Source organism: Cupressus sempervirens, chromosome 6 (genome assembly GCF_028749045.1).
Source record: "Cupressus sempervirens isolate cs-2001-9-10 chromosome 6, ASM2874904v1, whole genome shotgun sequence".
NCBI lineage: Eukaryota > Viridiplantae > Streptophyta > Pinopsida > Cupressales > Cupressaceae > Cupressus > Cupressus sempervirens.
This window is the reverse complement of record NC_143123.1, coordinates 656051489-656074993: the sequence shown is the minus strand read 5'-3', so window position 1 is coordinate 656074993 and position 23505 is coordinate 656051489.

The window sequence follows — 23505 nt, the reverse complement described above, 5'->3', positions numbered from 1 at the left end:
TCCAATTTTATTCAATTTATTTATAAATACCCACTTTGTACCAATTACATTATTGTCCTTGGGTCTAGGAACAAGAGTCCATGTATTGTTCCTTTTAATTTTCTCAATCTCGTTATTTATTGCCTCTATACAACTATTAGTATGCAACACATTTTTTGTAGTTCTAGGTTCAAATTCAATAAGAAAACATGTATCTTTTAGTTTGTTCCTTTTCATTATGTCATTTGTCTATTCTCCAATTGTTTTCTTAGGTGCATGATGCCTTCTAACATATCTAGCAAGTTCAGGTTCCTTTCTTCTAGATTCTAGACTTGTCTCACTTGGTTCACCACACTCAAAGGTTCTATGAAATTCTAAACTTTTATTTGTTCCCACTATCTAAGAGTCAAATTCCTCTTTTTTTGTTTGTAACTTAGGTTGCACTTATTGCTATTTGGTTTTCTCTAGTTGCAACTTGGGTTGCACTGCAGACTTAGGTGACTTGGGTGGTGTTGACTATTAGGATGATGTTATCTATTGTTGCCCAATCATATTTCCTTGTACCTTTGGTAAAGTATCAGGATCAAAGTAAACAAAATTATTTTGTAGTCTCTAGGTTCCTTTCTTCTTTGTTCTTCACTCTTTTCTACAAACTCATCAATTTTTACATGTACACTTCCTATAACCTCATGAGTAGCAAGAATCAAACATTTATATTCTTTTTTCTTGTTGGAGTACCCTAGGAATATGCCTTCATCACTTTTTACATCAAACTTTCCTTTCCTTCTTTCTTTTAAGATATAACTTTTCTTCCAAATACTTTGAAATAATAGACATTAGGTTTGTAGCCATACCATAATTCATAAGGTGTTTGATTTGTACCTTTCTTCAATTGAACTCAGTTCAAGGTATGAACTGTTGTGCTGATTTCTTATTTCCAATATTTGGATGCAATATTTTTCTCTATCATTAGTTTTCTTGCACATCCATAATGGATCCATTCCTTCTTTATTCTATGTCATCCTGCTGAGGTGTACTAGGTGTAGATACATGTTTTTTGATTCCTCTTTGATTGTAGAATTCATTAAATTCATTAGAGATGAGTTCTCCTACTCTATCTAACCTTAGGAATTTTAAATTATTTCCTATTTATTTTTCAACTGCAGCTAAATACAACTTGAAATTTTGAAAAGCTTTAGGTTTTTCTTTCAAATACATTACTATCATCATCCTAGAATAATCATCAACAAAAAAAATGAAATATTTATCTCCACTATAGCTTTCTATGCCTATTAGTACACAAAGATCTGTATGAACTAGTTCCAAGAATTCTTTAGTATTGTAATTCTTACTTTTGAAGGTAGTTTTACCCATCTTTCAAATTTGACATTTTTTGCATATGCCTATTTCAAGTCTCTTCAGATTTAGAATACCTCTTACTCTGCTGCTCTTACTTATAGTAACTATATTATCAAATTTTGCATGACACATTCTTTTATACCATAGCCAACTATCCTCTACTTGTGCCAAAAAGTATGAACTTTTAGTGAGATCTAGATAGAATAGATTACCTTTGGTTTGATTGCTAGTTCCAACTAGGTCTTCTTTAATATCCAAAAGCCTAGCCTTCCCATTCATTAATTCTACCTTGTATACAATTTTATTCAGCTATGCCACACTTAGAAGATTGTGTCTTAGTCCTTTAACCCTATAAGAATTGTCACATTCCAGTTCATTAGTCAATGAAATACATAATTTTGCCTTCACATAACATGGTTCATTATTTCCAAATTTAACATTTCCATCATCATAGTTCTCCAAGTGTTCAAACCTAGTTTTATCACCAATCATTTAATGAGAACAACCACTATCTATTATTCATGTGTCATCCTTTCATTATCCTCATCATCTAACTTATGTTTAATAGCTATGTATACCATTTCATCTTCATCATCACTATTAAAATCTTTAACAATATTACAAGGTTTTTTATCTTTATCTTTGTAGTCTTTATAGCTCTTGAAATCTTTCTTTCCTTTGAACTTGTTGAATTTTTTGTCATCTTCATTTTCTTTGTTTGGACACGTTGCACCAATGTGATCAACTTCTTCACAAGAGAAAAAAATCAATGGAATTTTTCCTTTATATTTACCTTTGCCTTTTGGTAACCTTGTTGCAAGCATGGATTCAATAGCTTCAAGGTCATCACCTGATTCTCCTTCTTCTTTGCTAGCAAGTTGTTTTCCTTTTGATTTTCCTCTCTTTTTACCAAGATTTAGTTTTTCTTTGAATGTTTTATTCTATTTTGCGAGAGCCATGAAGATAGTTATCAAAGTTATCCAACTCAAAAGTTGTTAATCTTCCCACTAGTGCATCCAAAGTTATATCCTTTTTGGGATCATATCTCATCTCTTGAACAATTGAAACTCTAATTACATAAATAGGAAGAAGAGTTCTTAATACCTTGCTGACTACTACCACATCATCTATTGTTCCTCCTATAGCTCTGATTGATCTCATGCTTTCTTTGATTCTTTCATAGTATTTAGCAATTTTTTCATCTTCTCTCATTCTCATTTGATCCAAATAGCCTCTTAGATTTTCTTCTTTGGTTCTTTTCACATTGTCATCTCCTTCATAGATCTTTTCTAGTTTGTACCGTATATCAAATGTTGTAGGGCAGTCTTTGAATTCATTAAATTTAGAATAGTTGAGAGAGGAAGCAATGTCAATCATGATTGTGTTGTGATTCTTTTTATCTACCATTTAATTCATAGTCAAAGGATTAGGAGGTGCCACATACTAGTTCTCCAAGAAATGTTGGCATGTATCTCCAATGGTTCCCAAATACAACTTAATGAGCTCCTATCATGTTTTGAAGCTTTCTCTGATCAACTTGGGAATCTCTCTTCCTTAAGACATCTGATGGTCTCAGATTGGTATTGACATTTGAGTGTCAACAAACTTAACCAATTCTCAAGATCATGTCGAGTATAATACAGAAGCCAAGCTATAATGTGTGTTGAGTGAACTTTAGGTGTCGAGTGATCTTTATGTGCCGAGTGAAGTTCAATTGCTTAGTGATAAGTGCTGAGCAGAGTATAGATGCCAAGTGAAGCAGAATTACTATAGGAGCCAAGTGAGATAGAATTCCTATATGTGTTGAGCATCAACAACTAGTAAGTGTCGAGTAACATAGAATCAACATATGAGTTTGTATCTTCAAAAGCTCAAATGTAAACCATTTTTTAGCTGACATAGGATGAATCTCGAAGGATCTTGAAGATAAGATCAAATCTTTTGCATTACCTATGTAATCAACATGCAACCAATAAGAAAAATGGAGAAGGCATGCAACCAATAGGAAAAGTGAAAGAATTGAGCAAGAAATGAAGAATGAATATTGATCGTAGATTCATACCTAACCCTAAGTCTTTGAAGCCTTTAAAAGGAGGAAAAAACCCCATTGTATGTGTGCATATAAGAAGTGTATAGGTGAATTATAGCAAAGTGCAGAGGGGTGTAAAGACTTAGAAAGAGCAAAACAACATTGTAGAATCCAATTAGTTAGAAAAAAAGCATCAGAATCTCAAGGAGAAGAGACATATCATATCAAGCAAGGATTAGAGAAAACAAAGTAGAACAAGGATCTGGAATCAGCAATTGAGCATTGCAAGTCATCAGGTCAAGAATTTCTAATACTCTCTAGCAATTGTATTAGGAATGAAAATCCTATTATGATAGCTTGGCTTACTAGCTATATTGGTTTAATAGCCATATTGTAAACCTTTAGACGAGGTGCTAAATTCTTTAACAGGGTAGCATTCTAAGTGAATGTTTGTAAATCCTTTATCTAGGTCACCTTTAATAGGGTGTAAACTCTTTAACAAGACAGGCCTTTCACAGGGCAGACCATTGGAAGTGGTCAAACTTTAAATAGTTATATATTGTTGTAGTGATACTTTGTGGGTGTCATCCCCACCCTAGTTTTACATTCTCATTTTGGAGGGTTTATGGGTTACCAAATTCTTATGTTATTTGTTTTCATGCATGTCTTTACTTTCATGTTTATTAGATGAATTAGATGCATGTGGATGATTTTAGTCAAAAGGTTATGAAAAGGTTAAAGTTAGTTACTTCTAATTCACAACACCCCCCCCCCCCCCCCCCCCCCTCTCAGAAGTAAACCTTCCCACATGTAAATTCCAACAATAGAGCTTGGATCTCACAAGGAGGAGCCTTACAATTTGGAGAAAAGATCTAGAAATGGAAGTCTATAAACTTGGGAAGATCATAGAGAATCAAGCAATTGATATACTACTTTCCTTACAGGCTTTGGAAGAAGCTAGAGAAGAACTGAGAAAATCCTTAAAAAGAAGAAGAGAGATTTCCATAGCTAAGAATGATACACAATACAAGGAGATCGACACCTCAAAATTGTTTTCAAATGGAGATTCCAAAGAGTTTGATGTACCAATAGTAGACCTAATGGTGAATAATATAGCTCAAGCAGAAGAAATAAAAACACTCAAGCTTGAACAAGAGTCACAAGCCATGATGCTCTGTGAGGTAACTGAATAGAAGAAAAGAGCCATTGAAGATAAGGTTATGCTAGAAGATAACAAGAGAAACCTTGTCAACAGTTTGGAAGAAAAATCAATTGAGCTTGCAAGAATTTCAAACATGCAGCTAGACACCGTAAGCTAGATGATGAATGCACATCATGAATTGAATGTCAAGGACATTGAGATCTCTACATTGAAGATGCAAAATGAACAACTACAAAATGACCTAAAAAGAGAAAAGGAGATTGCAGAGAGCTTCAACAAACCCAATAAGGCCATCAAGTACTTTGAGTAGCTACTAAAATCACCAAGAGCTAGTAATGACACTTCATGACTAGGATACACCAGCACTGAACAAGGAGAATCATCCAAGACTATAGAAGAAAGGAGTAACAAAGGTAAGAATACTAAACCTACTTGTCATTTCTATGGTGAAAAGGGACATACATCTAATGTATGTAGGAGCCAAAATGCTCATTAGCATGACAAACCTAAGAATGTGAGTTATTGTCATAAGTGCAAAAAACAAGGACATCAAACACGTAAGTACAGGACCAGGACTATCAAAACACCAAGATTTGAAGGTCACTACTACAATTGCAAGAACTGTGGACATAGAGCTTTTGAGTGTAGATCAAAGCCTATGTGGACACCTAATTAGCTAACAAGTAACCATGGACATCACTACAATTGGGACTACAACACTAGGTATAACTGTCATTACTGTTAGGAATATGGAAACATTCTTAAAAATTGCATAAGAACACATTTTAGAGGAAACTACAGTAGATGGTTGAGTCAAACCACATGTTTTAGTTGCTTAAAAACTGGCCATATCAGCAGGAATTGCCCAACAAGATCAAAGGCACCCAACTCAAAGAACAACAAAGGTAAAGAGAAGGTAGATGTTGAACACATTAAAGAAGAAATGAATAAGACATGGAAGAAGAAGATGAACAAGCAGAAGATGATGAAGAAGAAAAAGGTCAGGAAACACTTACTTTAATCCAAGGAATGGGGGAGGATGCAGAAGAAGAGAAAGGTGTCAAGCAAGAAGCACCCAAGGCTAAACCAAAGAAAAGAAAAGCACAAAAACAGCTAGTTGCACAGCCCAAGGGTAAGAAGAAAGCAACAGAGCCAAGCCCAACCAAGCCAACTACAAGGATAGATACTAGGGCTACAACTCAAGTGGCAAAGGAACAAGAGAAAAAAAAAACCATAGAGCAAGGAGGGCCTACAGAGCAAAAGAAGAGAAGAAAATATGTTGCACCTCCTTAATCATATGAAGAAAAAACAAAGTTTGATGAAGATCAATTCAAATTGGTAAGGTGTTCTACCAAATCTAAATTGGAAAATATTTGTAATAACATTAGAGATAATACAAATCTAACTAGTCTAAAGGCCATTGATTTTAATAATTTATCAAAGGAAGAACAAAACATAGTGGAAGATTCCATCTACACTATGATGGCTAAGTTCAAGACCATCCTACTTGAACTAGATAATTCTATGCCTAAGGAGCTAAGCTCCATTGTAGAGAATAAATGGCATTACTACCTTAATATGGAGAAAGAAATAAGGGAGTCTACATTGGATCATGTAATGCTAGACCTTAAAAAGGTCAAATAAGAAAGGCTAACAAGAAACATGGGAGAAAATTTGCACCCAAATACAGAGCCTTTAGATTTTTGCAAAATCAAATTGAGGATGTTGTCCAAAAAGTCCACACAAATGTGGAAATTGAACTATGGACTAACTATTGTCAAGGAAGGGCAGGAAGATCCCTTTGAGGGAAGAAATGATGAGGAAGAAAAGGAAAATGAGAAAGATGAGGAAGGAGAGAAAGAAAAAGAAGAGGAAACAGTGGAGAAGACATAAGGTGAAGAGTAAATAGCTGAAGAGTAGTAGCTAGAACAAAGTGTCCAAGACACCCAACTGCCACCACCAAGTCCTCCACATACAACAACTATAGAAATAGTAACTATAAGGATGTTCCTGACACCTCAAGTCAGAACATCAATCCTTTGACTACAAAGGATCTCAAAAAGATCCTTCACCAAACCACATTACAATCACAATTGTGCACAAATCCTATTTTGGTGAGTGTGGAAGAATTGCAAAAGGTTGTAGCAAAGATCACCAGGGAGAAGGAGAACACACAAGAACCACCTTCACAACCTCCCACAACTACAATAGATCAACCAAAAAGAGCAAGAAGCACAAGAAACAACTACTAAGGTTGATCATACAATAACAACAACAACAACTGTTGAGGAGCTAGCAAAGGAACAAATAGGACAAGATGTTCCTACTACACAAAGCCAAGGTGCACTTCCATAAATCATTGTCATTGATCAGGGTAGTAGAGAAGAAGAGAAGGATAAGGAGAAAAACCCTAAAGAAAAAGAGTAGGAGGCAATTTACAAACATTGGTGAACTTGCCTACCTTAGGGACTCCTACCAAACAACCGAGCACTAATGTAGTATCACTACATATTTTTACACCAGGCTCGAGCTCCACCAAGGTAGCAAGGGTACTTCACTATGGAGACCCTACACTTGATGAAGAAATAGTCATACCTAGTTATGACTCTAGAACAATGAACCTAGCTCAAATAAATGAAGTGCAAGAGGCACTTGAAAGAAGGAAGAAGCAGGAGATACTTAGAAATGAGTATAGACAGAAGCAAGCACTTATAGAAATCAAAGACATATTTTTTGATGCATTTAGCTTGCCAGTACTTGATGAAACCAAACCCATCATGGAGCAATTGTCCAACATACTGGACTAGGTACAAAATGAAGACCTTGATACTAATGTTAAAATATTAGAATGGTCTCAAAAGAAGTTTCAAATGAAAGTCAATGAAAAGATATCTAGTGAGATAGCACTTTCACAAGTTGAATTGGCTAAGAAGGTTGAAAAAGTGAAAATAGTACTTGAGAACATATTCACATTGTACTCCAAATTGTGTGACTCATCATTTTTCACACAAGAAACTAACTAAAGAATATTGAGCTTGGAATAAAATCTCAAGATTTCTAGCACACAGCTACCCAAAAATCCAGCTCAAAGTGAGAAGAATTTTGTAACTATGTTTCACACCCAGAAGGAGTTAGCTATATTGACAGCAGAAGAGGCTAATGTCGAGGCCAAATTGATACAGATTCAATCTACCATTACTCCACATCTAGAAGTACTACACAAGGAAATGGCCCATGCAGAAAATATTCATAAGAAAGATCCTAATCTTTCTACTTTAGAAGGCCTTGTACATCTTACAACAGAGACAACCATCTAGCACAAATCATTGGAAATTGCCTTAGACAATTGGGATGCTTCTCTGAAGATGATCATGGAGGTAAATAAAACATTTTTGGCTAAATATTTTATTCATTCTTAGGACCCTTTGACATAAGTGTCAAAAAGGGGGAGATATTTATTATTGCAAGGGGGAGATACAATCTTGCATGGGGGAGATATAATAAGAATGGGGAGATAATACATTCTTTGATGGAAATAACAAAGAATATCCAAAGGGGGAGATATTCAAACTTTTAAGGAAGTAATAAGGAGATACAACCAAAAGGAATACAAACTTCAAGAAGATGTGTGATAGGGGGAGTAAAAACAAAAGGGAGAATACAAACAAAGGAGAAATAGGGTACACAGAAACAGAGGCAAAGAGTATTAAACACATCAACATGAGAAAAATTCAGCACAAGACTTTTTGGTTACATAAATGGCACATTAGCTCAGAGGGAGTTACAAGATTTTGAGGTATATAGAATTTTGAACAAATTTTTTTGAAGTCTTGTACATATGTTGAACAGAATGTGTAGTATACTCATAGAGATCAGATTCATAATGCTTAGTTAAGTGTTTTTGCCACTCATGTCAAAGGGGGAGATTGTTGGTCTCAGATTGGTTTTGACTTTCGAGTGTCAACACACTTGACCAATTCTCAAGATGATAGTGTGTGCTGAGTGAACTTCAGGTGCCAAGTGATATTTAGGTGCCGAGCGAAGTTCAAGTGTTGAGTGATAAGTGATGCCAAGTCACTATAGGTGCTAAGCAGAGTATAGATGTCAAGTGAAGCAGAATTACTATAGGAGCCGAGTGAGACAGATTTCCTATATGTGTCAAGCATTAGCAGCTAGTAAGTGTTGAGTAACACAAAATCAACATATGAGTTTGTATCTTCACAAACTCAGATGTAAACTATTTTTGAGCCAACATAGGATGAATCTCGAAGGATCTTGAAGATAAGATCAAATCTTTTGCATTACCTATGTAATCAGCATGCAACCAATAAGAAAAATGGAGAAGGCATGCAACCAATAGGAAAAGTGAAAGAATTGAGTGAAAAATGAAGAATGAATATTGATCATAGATTTATACCTAACCCTAAGTCTTCAAAGCCTTTAAAAGGAGGACGAAACCCCATTGTATGTGTGCATATGAGAAGTGTATGGGTGAATTATAGCAAAGTGTAGAGGGGTGTAAAGACTTAGAAAGAACAGAACAACGTTGTAGAATCTAGTTGGTTAGAACAGAGCATTAGAATTTCAAGGAGAAGAGACATATCAAATCAAGCAAGGATCAGAGCAGAACAATGATATGGAATCAACAATTGAGGATTGCAAGTCATCAGGTCAAGACTTTCTAATACTCTCTAGCAATTGTATTAGGAATGAAAATCCTATGATGATAGGTTGGCTTAGCAACTATATTGGTTTAATAGCCATATTGTAAGCCTTTAGACAAGGTGCTAAATCCTTTAATAGGGTAGCATTCCAAGTGAATGTTTGTAAATCCTTTAACCAGGTCAATTTTAACAGGGTGTAAAGTCTTTAACAAGATAGCCCTTTCACAGGGTAGACCATTGGAAGTGGTCAAACTTTGTAACCTTAAATAGTTACATATTGCTACAATGATACTTTGTGGGTGTCATCCCCATCCCAATTTTAACTTCTCATTTTGGAGGGTTTCTGAGTTACCAAATTCTTGTGTTATTTATTTTCATGCATGTCTTTACTTTCATGTTTATTAGATGAATTAGATGCATGTGAATGATTTCAACTAAAAGGTTATGAAAAGGTTAAAGTTAGTTACTTCGAACTCACCCCACCACCCCCCCACCCCCTAGAAGTAAATCTTCCCACTTGTAAATTCCAACAACATCTTGATCTTTAGCTTAGGTCCTTGAAACCTTTTCTACAAGCACCAACAACTCTAATTCCAATTGTTGGAAACATAAGAGGAGTAACTGAGAGGTGAGGGCTGAACCAGTTACCATTAAAAATATTCCAAATCTCTTAGATGTTAATACAAACTTTTTTATTTACTCAAATCCTTGCACAACTTAGTTAGAACTAGATATTTACTGTAACTCAGTTAACAAAGAAATCTTGAGATATTAATGTGTATTAAAAAACTTAGTTGCAAAAAGATAAAGTAGTAAGAGAATAACATGAACACATGAAGATTTAACATGGAAACCCAATTTGGGAAAACTACCAATGCATCTAGTTACAACTTTTTACTTTTTTGGAGTGAGCCCTATTAGGAGCCAACCTTCTTAAAGGTTATAAGACACATTGTTGCGTGTGACCCTATTAAAGGATTTGAATGACCATATTAGGAGCAGCCTTGTTAGAGGTCTTAAGACACTTCAATTTAGAAATGTGACCTTGTTAGAGGATTTACAAAGTGACTCTTAAGTCAACTTTGTTAAGAGATTTCTTCACTACTACAATTGTTTATTGAAGCAATTGATTTACAAATTCAGATGATTGTTCTGGCTTATCCTATGGATCCTTCCTTATCAGAATATTCTTTGCAACACCTTGGATGTTCTACCCTTAATCAAATATCCTTCTTTATTCTCATCTTATCTTCTTCCACAACTTCAGATTTCAATCCACAACTTGACCTTTCATATACGTGAAACCCAATGTCATGTCGACTTGAATATCCTTACAAATAAAAAATTAACATCCATTAAGTCAACTTGCATAAACTAAATAATAAACAAAATTATTTTGCTGTAGGTTGGATGACACTGAAACTAGGTCACTCGGTTACCACTGAGTTCCTTGGTAACTAACCTGACTCAGTTTACACTGAACCCCTTCAGTAACCAACTTAACTCCGTTTACACATGAATCCTTTAATGACCGACGTAGCTTGGTTTGCACTTCATCATTGAACTTGGCTTCTTTTGAACTTTTGCTTGGTTGATACTGGAGTCTTCTGAACTCGATTACTACTAGCAGTGCTCGGCTAGAGTGTAACATTTGTGTAACATCAATGACAATATACAATTGAATAATTGTTATCAACAAAAGAATGTGTTATTTTTTTTGTCTATGCACGATCATGAAATTTGAGATTTGGTAACTACATTTTGGATGGATTTATGCCATGATTTTTAAATTCTCATTTGCTTATTTTATGTGTTAGATCTCTATATATTCTATGCTTGAAATGAATATTATGTGTCAAGTCTTATAAATATGGTTATATTGTCAAAATTTCTTCAAATCTCGAGTTGCAAATATTTTAATAAATTAAGTGTAGAAAATTTTGATTTGGTTGTTTACTAAAAATACAAAGGGTTGTTTTAGAGTGTGAGATTTTTCTCCCATAAATGTTTATCCCCCATGTAGCTATGATAATATATCATGTATTTTATGTTTATATATATTTCTTCTTTCTATAATTGTTACAAAATCAACATTTATGGAAAAAAATTCTCGTTATAGTATTTTTACATATCCTAGTTTCATATTTATGATGACGCCACATTTGAGATTACTAGTGATAACTCCATGTTAGCATTATTGCATGACTTGCAATAAATGAAATGTGAATATGATTCACATTCTCTAACTAGTGCCTTGTATTTCTTTCTAGACATAGTATTGTACAACTATATTCTTTATAGAATATTAGAATAGTATAATTTTGATTGGTAAGTATTGAAATGAATATGAATAGATTCTAAATCAAAATCTTTCTCATAATTCTTTTAATTATAAATAAATTCATTCTTTTCAAGGGCAAAAAAGAAATAACATTTGTCTATGCAATTTTTTAAAATCAACATTCTTTAATATTTGTCCCCATATTATGTTAAGCTTGAATTCATTAATTTAACTTAATATATTATATACTCACATTAACTATTTATTAATCTAACATATAAAAAATAGCTCAATTTTATATAAACATATGTTATGTATAGGTATGCCCAATTCGTAGGGTTTTTACTAATTGACCAAAAACATTAAAAATGGCTACTTTTCACAACAAATTTTTGATTTGAAAGCAAGGAGTAGATATTCAACGACACTAACAGCAAAAACATGTACTTCATTGAAAAGATAGTAGTTGATTAAAATAATAGGAAATTTGTAGTTTTGTTATAAAGAATATTGAATAATTTAGTCATTGAATTTGGAATTTGTAAGATGTTCCTCATATTGAGGAAGAGTGTCCCAAACATCACATGGGGTATAATGTTTTAAAGCAAACATTTTGGAAGTTAGCGCTTGTCAAAAGCATTGGATTTGATTCGAATAAGGTACCAACGCATGTGCGGCCATCATACACAACAAAATTGCTGTCATAACTCTTTTTAAATAAATAAATAATATTTTTTTTTGTCTAAAGCAGATTCCGGTTTTTTCTCTTGGCGTGGAGAATGTTTTTGTGTCGGTAGGCAGCTATAAAACGATTTCGAACTTTATATATGTATTAGGGTTGTGGTTAACTCGAGGTTTTAAAATTTGAAATTCAATTCTAGGGATTTGAGGCGAAAGTCTACTCAAGGAAAAACCAAAAAAAAAAACAAGATAAATTAAAATTATAATGACTTTATTTATGTTTTTTTAACAATGGCTGGTTATATATAATTTTTAGGACGTGGCTATCCTCCCATAAAACTGTACAGTTGACCAATTTTCAAGAGATAAAAAATATTATGGATTTTTTTGAAATAAAAATATTATGATTTTTTTTGAAAATTTCAGTATTTGATCTTCATGATCTGCATAGTTTGTAGTCGAAAACAACAAAAATTTAGAAAAAAATTACTACGTTTTCATGAATTTGAAAAAAAAAAAAGAAGACAAAGTTTGACTTTGTTTTATCTTTGGTACTTCTTTGCTGGGGATTAGCCCATACCCTTTAAAAAGCTTTGCTTTGACAATTTAACATAGGAGTACAAGGTTTTAAGTTAAAAATTCTTGTAATAAAGAATATGTGTTCCACCAAATTCATTTACAACAAGATTCTTGACTCAAATGTTAGGGTCTCACATAAAAAGACTAGGTTCTTATTTTTTTAATTGAATTAAAGTAAGATTAAAAATAATAATCACTAAAGTACTTAAGAGAGAATATCAAATGTTTGCATTACACTATGTCCTTAAAGGAGAACAATAACAACAAGCATATCAAAATGACATATGACATTGCACAGATAAATTATTACAAATATTTAAAACTTTACAAAAGTTAATATGACAATTATTTTACCCCGATACTAAATTCAACAAAGTTAAGTCATATATAACATATTTTTCTTGGCAAGGTTTGGTAGATGTGAAGACAAAAAAGTCACCTAAAAACTACGTAGGAGTAAAGTGTTAAATTACTAGCTTTGTCAGAATAATGACATAAGAATGTAACAACACACTTTTCGTTCCAAATAAGTTTTAAGGTATTACCTAAATGATTGACTCATTATTGATATAATTATGTAAACCAAAGTCAAGAAGAGATTCTTTCCACATTTTGAAAGATAGGGTAAAAGATTTTAAAGACAATGTTTCATTGCTTTCTAGCGTCAAAATAATGACATGAGAATGTAGCAACACACTTTTCTTTCCAAATACGTTTTAAGATATTACCTAAACGAATGACTCATTATTGATATAATTATGTAAACCGAAGTCAAGAAGAGATTCTTTCCACATTTTGAAAGATAGCATAAAAGATTTTAAAGACAATGTTGCATTGCTTTCTAAGGAAGGGGCAACCCCAAAATATGCATTTCGAATTTTCAATACAAAAGTATAAAGGACAATTTGTTGGTTGAATTTTAATGCATCTTAAGCTATCTTCGATCTGCGCTTGTGAATGTCAATCTTTTCAAGTGGTATGCTTATCTAATACCATTCAATTTAACTAATAAATCAATGGTCCATTGATCATTTGTTTGTGTTTTAGAGCTTAAGATTGAACAAAATAATTTATAGGTGATTATTAGGAATCACCACATAACATGTTATTGATAACATTTTAGAATGAACACTTTTATTTTTTGATAAATTAAATTATATATATTTAAAATTCATATAATAAATAAGTTCTTTGTGTTTATGAATGATGACGTTTATGAAACACATAAACTTCATGTTGGATTGTGAGTTTTTTTCTTGAAATTAAGAGTTTACTTAAATTAGAAATGAAATGAGATACACGATGATTCTTTTAAGTAAAGGATTTATATGTTTGTTTGATTGATGATATAAATATATTAAGTGCATCTATCTATACAACATATCATGATATATCAATATATATAATCGATACAATGTGTAATAAAAAATTAATTATTGTATTTTTATTAATATCAATACTGATTATTCTAATATATAGTATAATTAATATCTAAATTTGAAATTTAGATTATGAGAGATTAAGTATAATGTTGTGTTCTTTTTTTTATCCATGATGGGTTGAAGCCAAGGTTAATTATTATTATTTATTATGATGCATTATTATGATTATTAGTAATCTCGAGTGCACTCAAATACAAGACCTCCCAGATAAGAGGCTCACAATTTACCATTGTGTTGTAAGCTCTTGCCTAATATTGTGTTCTAATAGTGACTCACACTAATTTTTTCCTAAAATATCTTAATATGTGCATGGTGTTCTTTATGATCTTGTAGTTCAGATTATTCAATTTGAATATTTTATGTGATCTCATGAAAAAATTCGTTCCACCTCAAGGAGACTTGGTTATATATTATTTTATCATGGCACCTAGAAGAGCATGTATGCCACTAAATATGTTTAAGGAGCATTTATGCTAAAATATAAGTTTCTTTAGAGATTTGATCATAATATTAGAATATGTGTAGGAGCATGTAAAGGAATGATACACAATTTTGACTATAATTTTTGTTATCAAATTTTAAATGAGGATAGTATGTCTAAAATGGAGAAGTTAAGTTTTGTAAGATGTTATGATACATGATCAATATCATATTTTTAACATATTGATCCATCATGGAGGAAGCATTATATTTTAATATAAACTTGGTGTCATTTTTAGCCCACTGAACTTAGTGTTGTAAATATAGTAGCACCACACAAGTAATGAAGTGGGAGGGGATGAATCAATTGTGTCCTAACCACATAAACTTTAAGAAAATTATAAATTTAAACCATTAAACCATATATTAGAAACTTAAGCTTGCAAGTATCAATCAATGACATAGCATAAATAAATAACATCAAGATTCATGGAATACATTTTAGGGTAAAAATCACAATGTGGTTGAAATCCATATAATAAACTTACCCTATTAAAAGTATAACATGTTACAAATGGGAATGTGCCTGCATCTAGACACACTACCTAGAGTTCACTACTCAATGGAAGGCTCTTTGCCTTAGAAACAACTAGACAAAAAACTAGTGGGGGACACCAATCTACAAGTTATGAACTTGCTAGTAGCATCTTGAGCATGCCTAATCAATTCCAAAATGATGCATAATAGGTTTCATTCCCACTTCTTCACTTAATCAAAAATGCATGGCTCACATCCATACACAACCTCACAAAATTTACAAATACAAATTATTACATTCCTTTATGCAATTCAACATTGCAGAAATAAGTTACAAGGTCAGTGTTGCTAAGTACATAATTACAAAAAAATAATTCATTTCAACTCAAGCTAAAAATATATCCATTGCATGTTATCCAAGACACAGGAATAATAAATATCAATATTTCCAAACATGAAACAACTCCATAAATCATGCCAAGATCCATCACATAACATCTTTGATGTAGGACCGTCTTGGGTCCTTTAGCAATCTTGCATCAACAAAAAATATTTCCTTTCATTTGTTTTGGTCTATTGTTTGAGGAATGGCCTTTGTTGTTTGTATTTTCTCTTTTTGCACACTTGGCTCGTTAATGTGGACCTATTATGGATCCTTGTCCTATGTTTGTGAAAACTATTTCGATTATGTGTGAAAGTTATCCTTTCTCTTCTCCCACGACATGTTCTTGTAAAACTTTAATGCCCCAACAATTAGAGAGTTAGAAAAGGAATCAAATTAAATTCTTGATGTGTATTAGTTGGCTATCAATAAATCCTAGTTAGTTGTTAGTCACATCTAGTTTTTTGTCAATTGTATTAGTGCATTGTCATTTGTATTAGTATAATTATAGAATCTTTAGGAAGTCACATGAATCTATATATTTTTAATTACTATTACCAACAGTAAATAAAATGCTTCATGTTTAGTCTCTTTATTTTTAATATGTTCTTCTATTTTTCTATTATGGTATTAGATCCATCTTCATATTAATTTTTGTTTGTTAGAGAAGAAGTTATCAAGAAGGTGAGGCCTAGAGAAGAACCATTAGATTTGATGTTGATGATGATTTTAGATGAAGGTCTTTTCATATTTTGAATAACTCAATGCTTTAAAAATGGAAAGGATATGGTAGAGGGTAGATGGATGCTCAATAGTCTAAGGTGATAATGAATCAAAGAGCTATACTTCATTGGAGTTATGAGGCATACATGTGTAGATTGGTGCCCAATAGTTCAAGGAGATATGATAATATGGAATCTTGACATCATACCTTTTACAAGAATTATGAGGCATTTCATATGCAAATGGTGTATGATGGTGTTTTGAAGCTTGGATGGTAGTTGCAAGACTATACCAGTAGCTGGGAGTGACTTGAAGAATTCTTATTAGTCTAAGAACTATTTTTTCAAAGAAAGAAATATGCATAATGTATTTTATATTGTATGTCATGTTGATGTTTTAGCATTAAGAGGGGGTTATTAAAATTTAATGCTCCAATAGTTAGAGAGTTAGAAAAGGAACCAAATTAGATTGTAGATGTCTTTGAGGTAGGTGTCAATAAATCCCAATTAGTAATCAGTCACATTCAATTTGTTGTCAATTGTATTAGTGTGTTGTCATTTTTATTAGCATAATTATAGGATCTTGATGAAGTCATGTGACTCTATATATTTATAATTACTATTACCAATAATAAATGACAAGCTTCATGTTTAGTCTCTATATTTTTGAATTAGTCATTCTATTTTTCTAATAGTTATTTCTTGGAAACTCGCGTAACATGTTGGTTTGGCTTCACCAAGGTTATGTGTGGTATCAACTCTTTTTATAGCCCGGAGAATCTCTTCTTGGATCTAGTGTGGACCTATCTTTGTCCACATAAATGTGGTTTTTCTTTATTGTAAGGTCATTGTTGTAAGAATTTGGCTTAGGCTAGAATTCACCCAAGACCAAGGAACTCAAACACATAAGCACAATAGTAGACCAATAGAGAGAGTATGATCAAAATGATGATATTCATTAAATATGCAATATAGCAATCATCAAGAGTACACTAGGAGTGCCTATATATAAAGGCCTCTGGAGAGCTTCTAGAATGCATAGAAGTTAGCAACATGATAAGTCATACAACCAAGCACGTGTCCACTAGATATGGGTTATCCTCCATTAAGCATGGAAGTAAGTGCGATGATGTGAGGATAAGCCTACAACAGTGTAGCACGCAAATCAGTGGTGTAGACAACATGTGTTAAATTAGGAGTGTGGATAACTATGTTGTCAACATGACAACTCAATGAATGATGCAAACTCTTGTGTTGTAGACACCATGTGCATAATTAGAGTTGCATATTTCTGTGAGAGTACACAAACTCCTAAGTTGCCTTATGCTAATTCACCAGAGGTCTATGTGTTCAATGAGATGGATGCTGAGTGTTTTGTGGGCCCAAAAATATCAAAGGCAAACAACATAAATTTTATAGATTTTCATGATCTTTGATCTTGTGGCGATTGATGATCGACATTTTTTTGCTTTAAGAAGTTGCAAGGTTTTTAGGGAAAGCAGGAAAGCGCCTTGCACACATGTGTACACAATGGGCCTAGTTTGGCAGTTAGCAATGATAGTTAAGTTGGTAGTTCTAAGGTAGTCATGGTTAGGGTTTTAAAAGATGGTGCAGTTATGATGATTAATATGGTCAAAATCATGAAGACTTTGCGAGGTGGAAGAAAGACAAAAGACCCTTGGTCCACCTGGCTTATTTTAATTGTAGAACTTAGTTGACCTGCTGACTTTTGTTGATTTGTCAAGCTAGAAATGGGAGAAGTGATGGTTTTTTGCACAAGCCGATTTTCATGATTGATTCCAATAACTCTCGATTGAATGCCATGCCTAGTAAATGCAGGAGCATCCCCCCACCACCTAGTTATCCATCTACTTGGTCAGAACAATTAATGACATCGTTTCTCTCTTCTTAGGGCCCTATTTTGTGCAAAATATCATATTTCATTACATTTGAATGTGTGCCAAGTTCATATTTTCTCCAAATCTATATGACTATTCTTTGAAATCTTAATGGTAGTGGTTATGGAGTAACTTTTAGTCAGAAATATCTTAGATATGCCTAAACTATAAAGGTAGATTTGTAATCTTTCTTAGGGTTGACTCTTCTCTATTGTCTCTAATATTGCTCTACAAGTTCACTATAAATTCCCTTTTCCCCTAAACTATTCATGATATTATGCCTTATCTCCTTCAACAATTGATGACTATGCAAGATCTATTTTCCTCCCTTAAATGTTTTGTGGCTATCTCAAATTTGCATGACTGTATCTCTTTTGACCTATGAATGATATATAAGTGAACTCTCTTCTTCCTTGTGTTATTCATCTTGATTGTCATATCTGCATTTGATTGTTGGATTTAGACAAGTTTGAATCTATATATCTTTGATGTCATAACAATTCAAGTGTGCATGTATGGGCAGAGATTGGTTTGAACACTCTATTTTGGTGCATCGCCCCTTAGGTTAGAATAGGTAGATTTTCTTTCATGCATTCCTTCTTCCTTTTCCTCTCTAAGTGTAGTTAGGTGCACCCTGATAGTAAAGGAATTTGGCCTTCTCTAGAGACTCAACCTCATAGTTCAAGTCCCATAGCTTGGAGGTTGCTTCCATGTTTCACAAGGTTTTCCTTAGGTACAAAATATGGACAAAGGTGCAAACTTTTGTGACAACAATTTTTGGCATGCCCGGTGGGACAATCAACTTCAGCTACTCAAGTTTGCTGGAAGCCAATCTAATCTTATGCATTGAGAAATTGGGTGTTATTCTTAGTAAAATCAGCCTTTGGAGGAATTTCATCAAACATCATGGCAACTCTAGTGCACATCTTCTGGTTTCATATAGACATAGTGTTGGTATGTAAAGATCATCCTTGACCTTTTATGACTTTCAAGTTTTTCTATGAAATTGTAAGTTTTATGAAGCCCTAATCATGAATCCATTTTAGAGACATAGTTACTATTTCCCCTCATATCATGATAATGCTATTCCTCAACCCTCATATTGCTAATTTCAATCTCAACCCCAATTTGTTTATAGCCAAGCTACTCAAAACTATTACTCTCTTCCTACCTGTACTCCACCAATCCCAACATCACCATATAAAGAGTTTAAGGATTTGATGTTGGAATTTTGAAGGAGTGTGGAGTTTAAGCTCCATAAATGAGATGAGCAGTTGTTGGCCTAGGATAGACAACTTGAGGAGATTAATGGACAACTTGGTGAGGTTTCTAGGTAGCAACAGATAGAGAGACAATAGGAGGAGATGACATACTAGGCCTATCTCCAACAAAAAGAAGGAGAGAGGGAGAGATAGAGACATTTTGAGGAGAGTCTTGCAAGGCAATTTTCTATAGAAAGAGAGGAGAAAATGAGGCTCCAGTTAGCTCATTTTCGAACCATGTAGATAGATGCCCTCGCTTCCCCAAAATATGTCATTCCAAGCTTCAAGAAGCCCCCTCCACCCCCTATAAGAGAAAGTTGGGTTAGTCATGAACCCCCCATACCTATCACTATTTCCCTATTTTAGGGTGGATTGGTTGTATGTGTTGATCTCATATTTGTTTTGACTAGTGAGTGTCAACACACTTAAGTTATTTACTTAGTTCATGCCTAACAAGTAACATATGTCAAGAAAATCATGGACCAAGCCGAGTCATAGTGAGTTTCAAGCCACTCATATGCCAAGTAGATAGTATATGCCGAGTGACATAGGAGCTGAGTAAACAGTGGATGCCAAGCAATGCAGGTGCCAAGTCATAGCAAAAAGATTAATGCATGTCGAGTATCAGAGACTTCAAATGCCAATTGACATAGTTTTGAAATATTTATTTTTAATGGCACAAACAACTATGTAAACCATTTTTGAGCTGACTTAAGATTAAACTTCAATATTTTGGAGATAAGCACGAATCTTTAGTTGGATTTCCTATGTAATTACATACAACCAATTAGAAAATGGGAAGGATTAAGAAAAAAAATGAATGAATCTCAGTCATAGATTCATACCTAACCCTTAGTCACTAGGTCTTCTTAAGGAGGACAAAAACCTAAATTATCAATGAGTGTGTAAGGGAATTGAAGGAGAGAAGAGAGAATTTTGCATACGCAAACAAAGAATTCATGGTGGCTTAGAGTTTATGAAATGAGAGTGAATTGAAAAATTTGTTAGAGAAAAACAAAGGATAGAGAAGAGTATGCAACATAGTGACATCTGATCGAGAAGGATCAAAAAGACAAATGTTTAGAGGTGATCTATTATCAGGCAAGCAAGTGCTAACTATAGGATCAAAGCTGAGACATTCTAACAAGTGATTTCAATAAAAATCTCTTAATAGAGTAGTCCTAATAGGCTGTATGAAATCCTTTAATAGGATGCTTACTTAATTGTGAGTTAAAATCCTTTAACAAGGTACACTTCTAACAGGGTGTTGAAATCCTCTAACAAGGTGAGACCTAACAGTCTTTGTAAGTCATTAACAAGGTAGACCTTTCATAGGGTAGATAATGACTCATGATCAAAATATTGTAACCTTCATTAGTTACACTTTATTACTACAGTAGTGAAGATTTATGGGTGTCATCCCTACCTCAGTTTTACCTTCTCACTTGGAGGGTTTTTGGGTAATCATATTTGGTGTTTTGTGTGTGAATGCTTACATTTTTACATGAATTAGATGCATATGATTTTTCTATTATTTCAATTTACTTATTAAATGCATGAGTTGGATATGTGGTGAAATTTTTATGGGTCAATGTTTAAACTATTGATTCACCCTGCCCCCCTCTCAGAAGTTTACCTTTCCTATTGTAATTCCAACAATTGGTATCACAACCTTGTTTTTTGAAAGAGAAGCTTTACAACTTTGAGGAAAGATCTTGAAATGAAAATCTACAAGTTGGGAGAGACTATTGAGAACTAGGAGATTGAAATACATCTCATAATACATCAATTGAATTAAGCGAGAGAAGACCTAAATAATTCTTTGAAGAGAAGGAAAGAAATTTCCATTGCAAAGAATGACACACAATACAAAGATATAGACAATACTAAGATATTTACAAATGGAGACTCAAGAAAATTTGATACAACAGTTGCAAATCTAATGGAAAAGAATAGAGTCCAAGCTAAGGAAATAAAAAATCCCAAATTAGAGCAAGAATCACAAGCTATACTAGTATGTGAAGTGGTTGAACAAAAGAAGAAAGACATGGAAGACAAAGCCATGAATGAATGCCAACTATGAATTGAATGTCAAGGACATTGAGATAACTACATTGAAGTTGTAGAATGAACAATTGTAGAGTGACTTAAAGAGGGATAAGGAATTTTCTAAAAGTTTCAACAAACCATATGAAGCCATCAAATACTTTGAGCAATTATTGAGATCCCCTTGATCCAATAATGATACATTAGGACTAGGTTATACAAGCACTGAAGAAGGAGAAACATCCAAAAATGTAGAAGAAAGGAACAACAAAGGTAAGAACTCCAAACTTACTTGTCATAATTTTGGTAAGAAAGTACATATTGTTAATGTGTGTAGGAGTAAGATTACAAATCAAAATGTCAATCATAACAGTATTATTCACTACTACAAGTGCAACAAGCAAGGTCATCAAGCACATGAATGCATGACTAGGACCATGCATACACAAAGATTTGAAGGATATTGCTACAACTGTCAGAAGTATGGACATAGAGCTTTTGAATGAAGATCAAAACCCATGTGCTCATCAAATAGGCAAACAAAGATAAGGAACAATGACAACTCTTATAATTGGGATTGTAGCACAAGATATAGTTGTTATTATTGTCAAGAATATGGACATGTTCCTAAGAATTATATTAGGACACACTTTAGTGGTAACTATTAAAGGTGGTTAAGTCAAACCACATGTTTTAGCTATTTGAAGACTGGTCACATTAGTAGATAGTGTCCAACTAGGTCAAAAGCACCAAGTTGTGAATTTGACTAAGGAAAAGGCAAGGTAGATGTTGAACACATTAGAAATAAGATGAATAAGACATGGAAAAAGAAAGATGACTGCAACACATCAAATAAAGAAGGGATCACTTCACCTAATGGGTCAAGTGATCACACCTGATCAAACTAGGTAATAAAAAGGTATGTGGGACTAATATTTAAAAAGCTATATCATACATCAGTTCCAAAAGAAGCTAGTACTGAAAGGACTAAATTAACATGAATAAAGATGAAAGAAGTTGTTAGAATTCAAAATAAATCTTTAAGATTTTCATGTTTTCGTTGAGCATGAAATATTTCCTATGTGTACCAATTCAAATATTAGAACATGTCAAGCTCGTAGTCTACCTAGTTGATGTCGAACTCATAGTGGTTGCTAAGTGATGGAAATGCCAATGGATTCCGAGTGAGCTTGAAGTTGGTTGATGTCAAGCTTAAAACTATGTAAGTACTCAGCATTAATTGCAAGGTTTTCAAAAGGTATTTGATCAATTTTAACCCATTTTTCATCATTTCAATTTTAAGAAAGAGCAAGCTGAGCAGAAGGCAATTCGGAAATACATCCAAGTAGTTGAAAAAAGATATAAGTAGTGATTATATGATAGTTCATATGATTTCACAAGGTATTTATCAAGATCTGAGCTACACAGTTTAAAATTTTGTAAACCCTAGTTTCTCATTATGTCATCTAGTTCAAAGAATGTAGAAGAGAAGGAAGTTTTGAATGTTCAATTAGTAAGCAATGAGGTAAAGAAACTTATTTTCAAAGTCATTTGTGACATTTCATATAAGCAAGACCCTTCTAGTGTATTATCAATGATTCTATTGAATGTAATAATGGTGCAAGATGTAAGAAAATGCTATAACCACAAGATTGATAGCATTGGCGACATGGAGATTAGGGAGGCATATAATTAACTTTGTGATAATGGTGTTTTGAAGGAGGATTTCAAAATCATTGAGAGAAAGGGATTAACATGCACCCTAGATCTTTCAAATTTATTCAAGATAGAGTGGATTAGGATAGTGCTTAGTCAAGTCCATGATGGTTCATTATGGCTAGAAAATGGACGTATTAAGATAACTAAGATAATAATCCATAGGGTTACTAGTTACCCAACCCTAGATTGGCCTAAGACACTAAGAAGTGATTCTAAGGAAGTGATTGAGAAGAACACTGGAGCTATCTGGAACAAAAGAGGCATGACAATAGATACAATCAGTAATCCTCTTATTAACTTTTTTGTAAGGGTAATATCACACAAGTTCTATCAATCTAGTAGA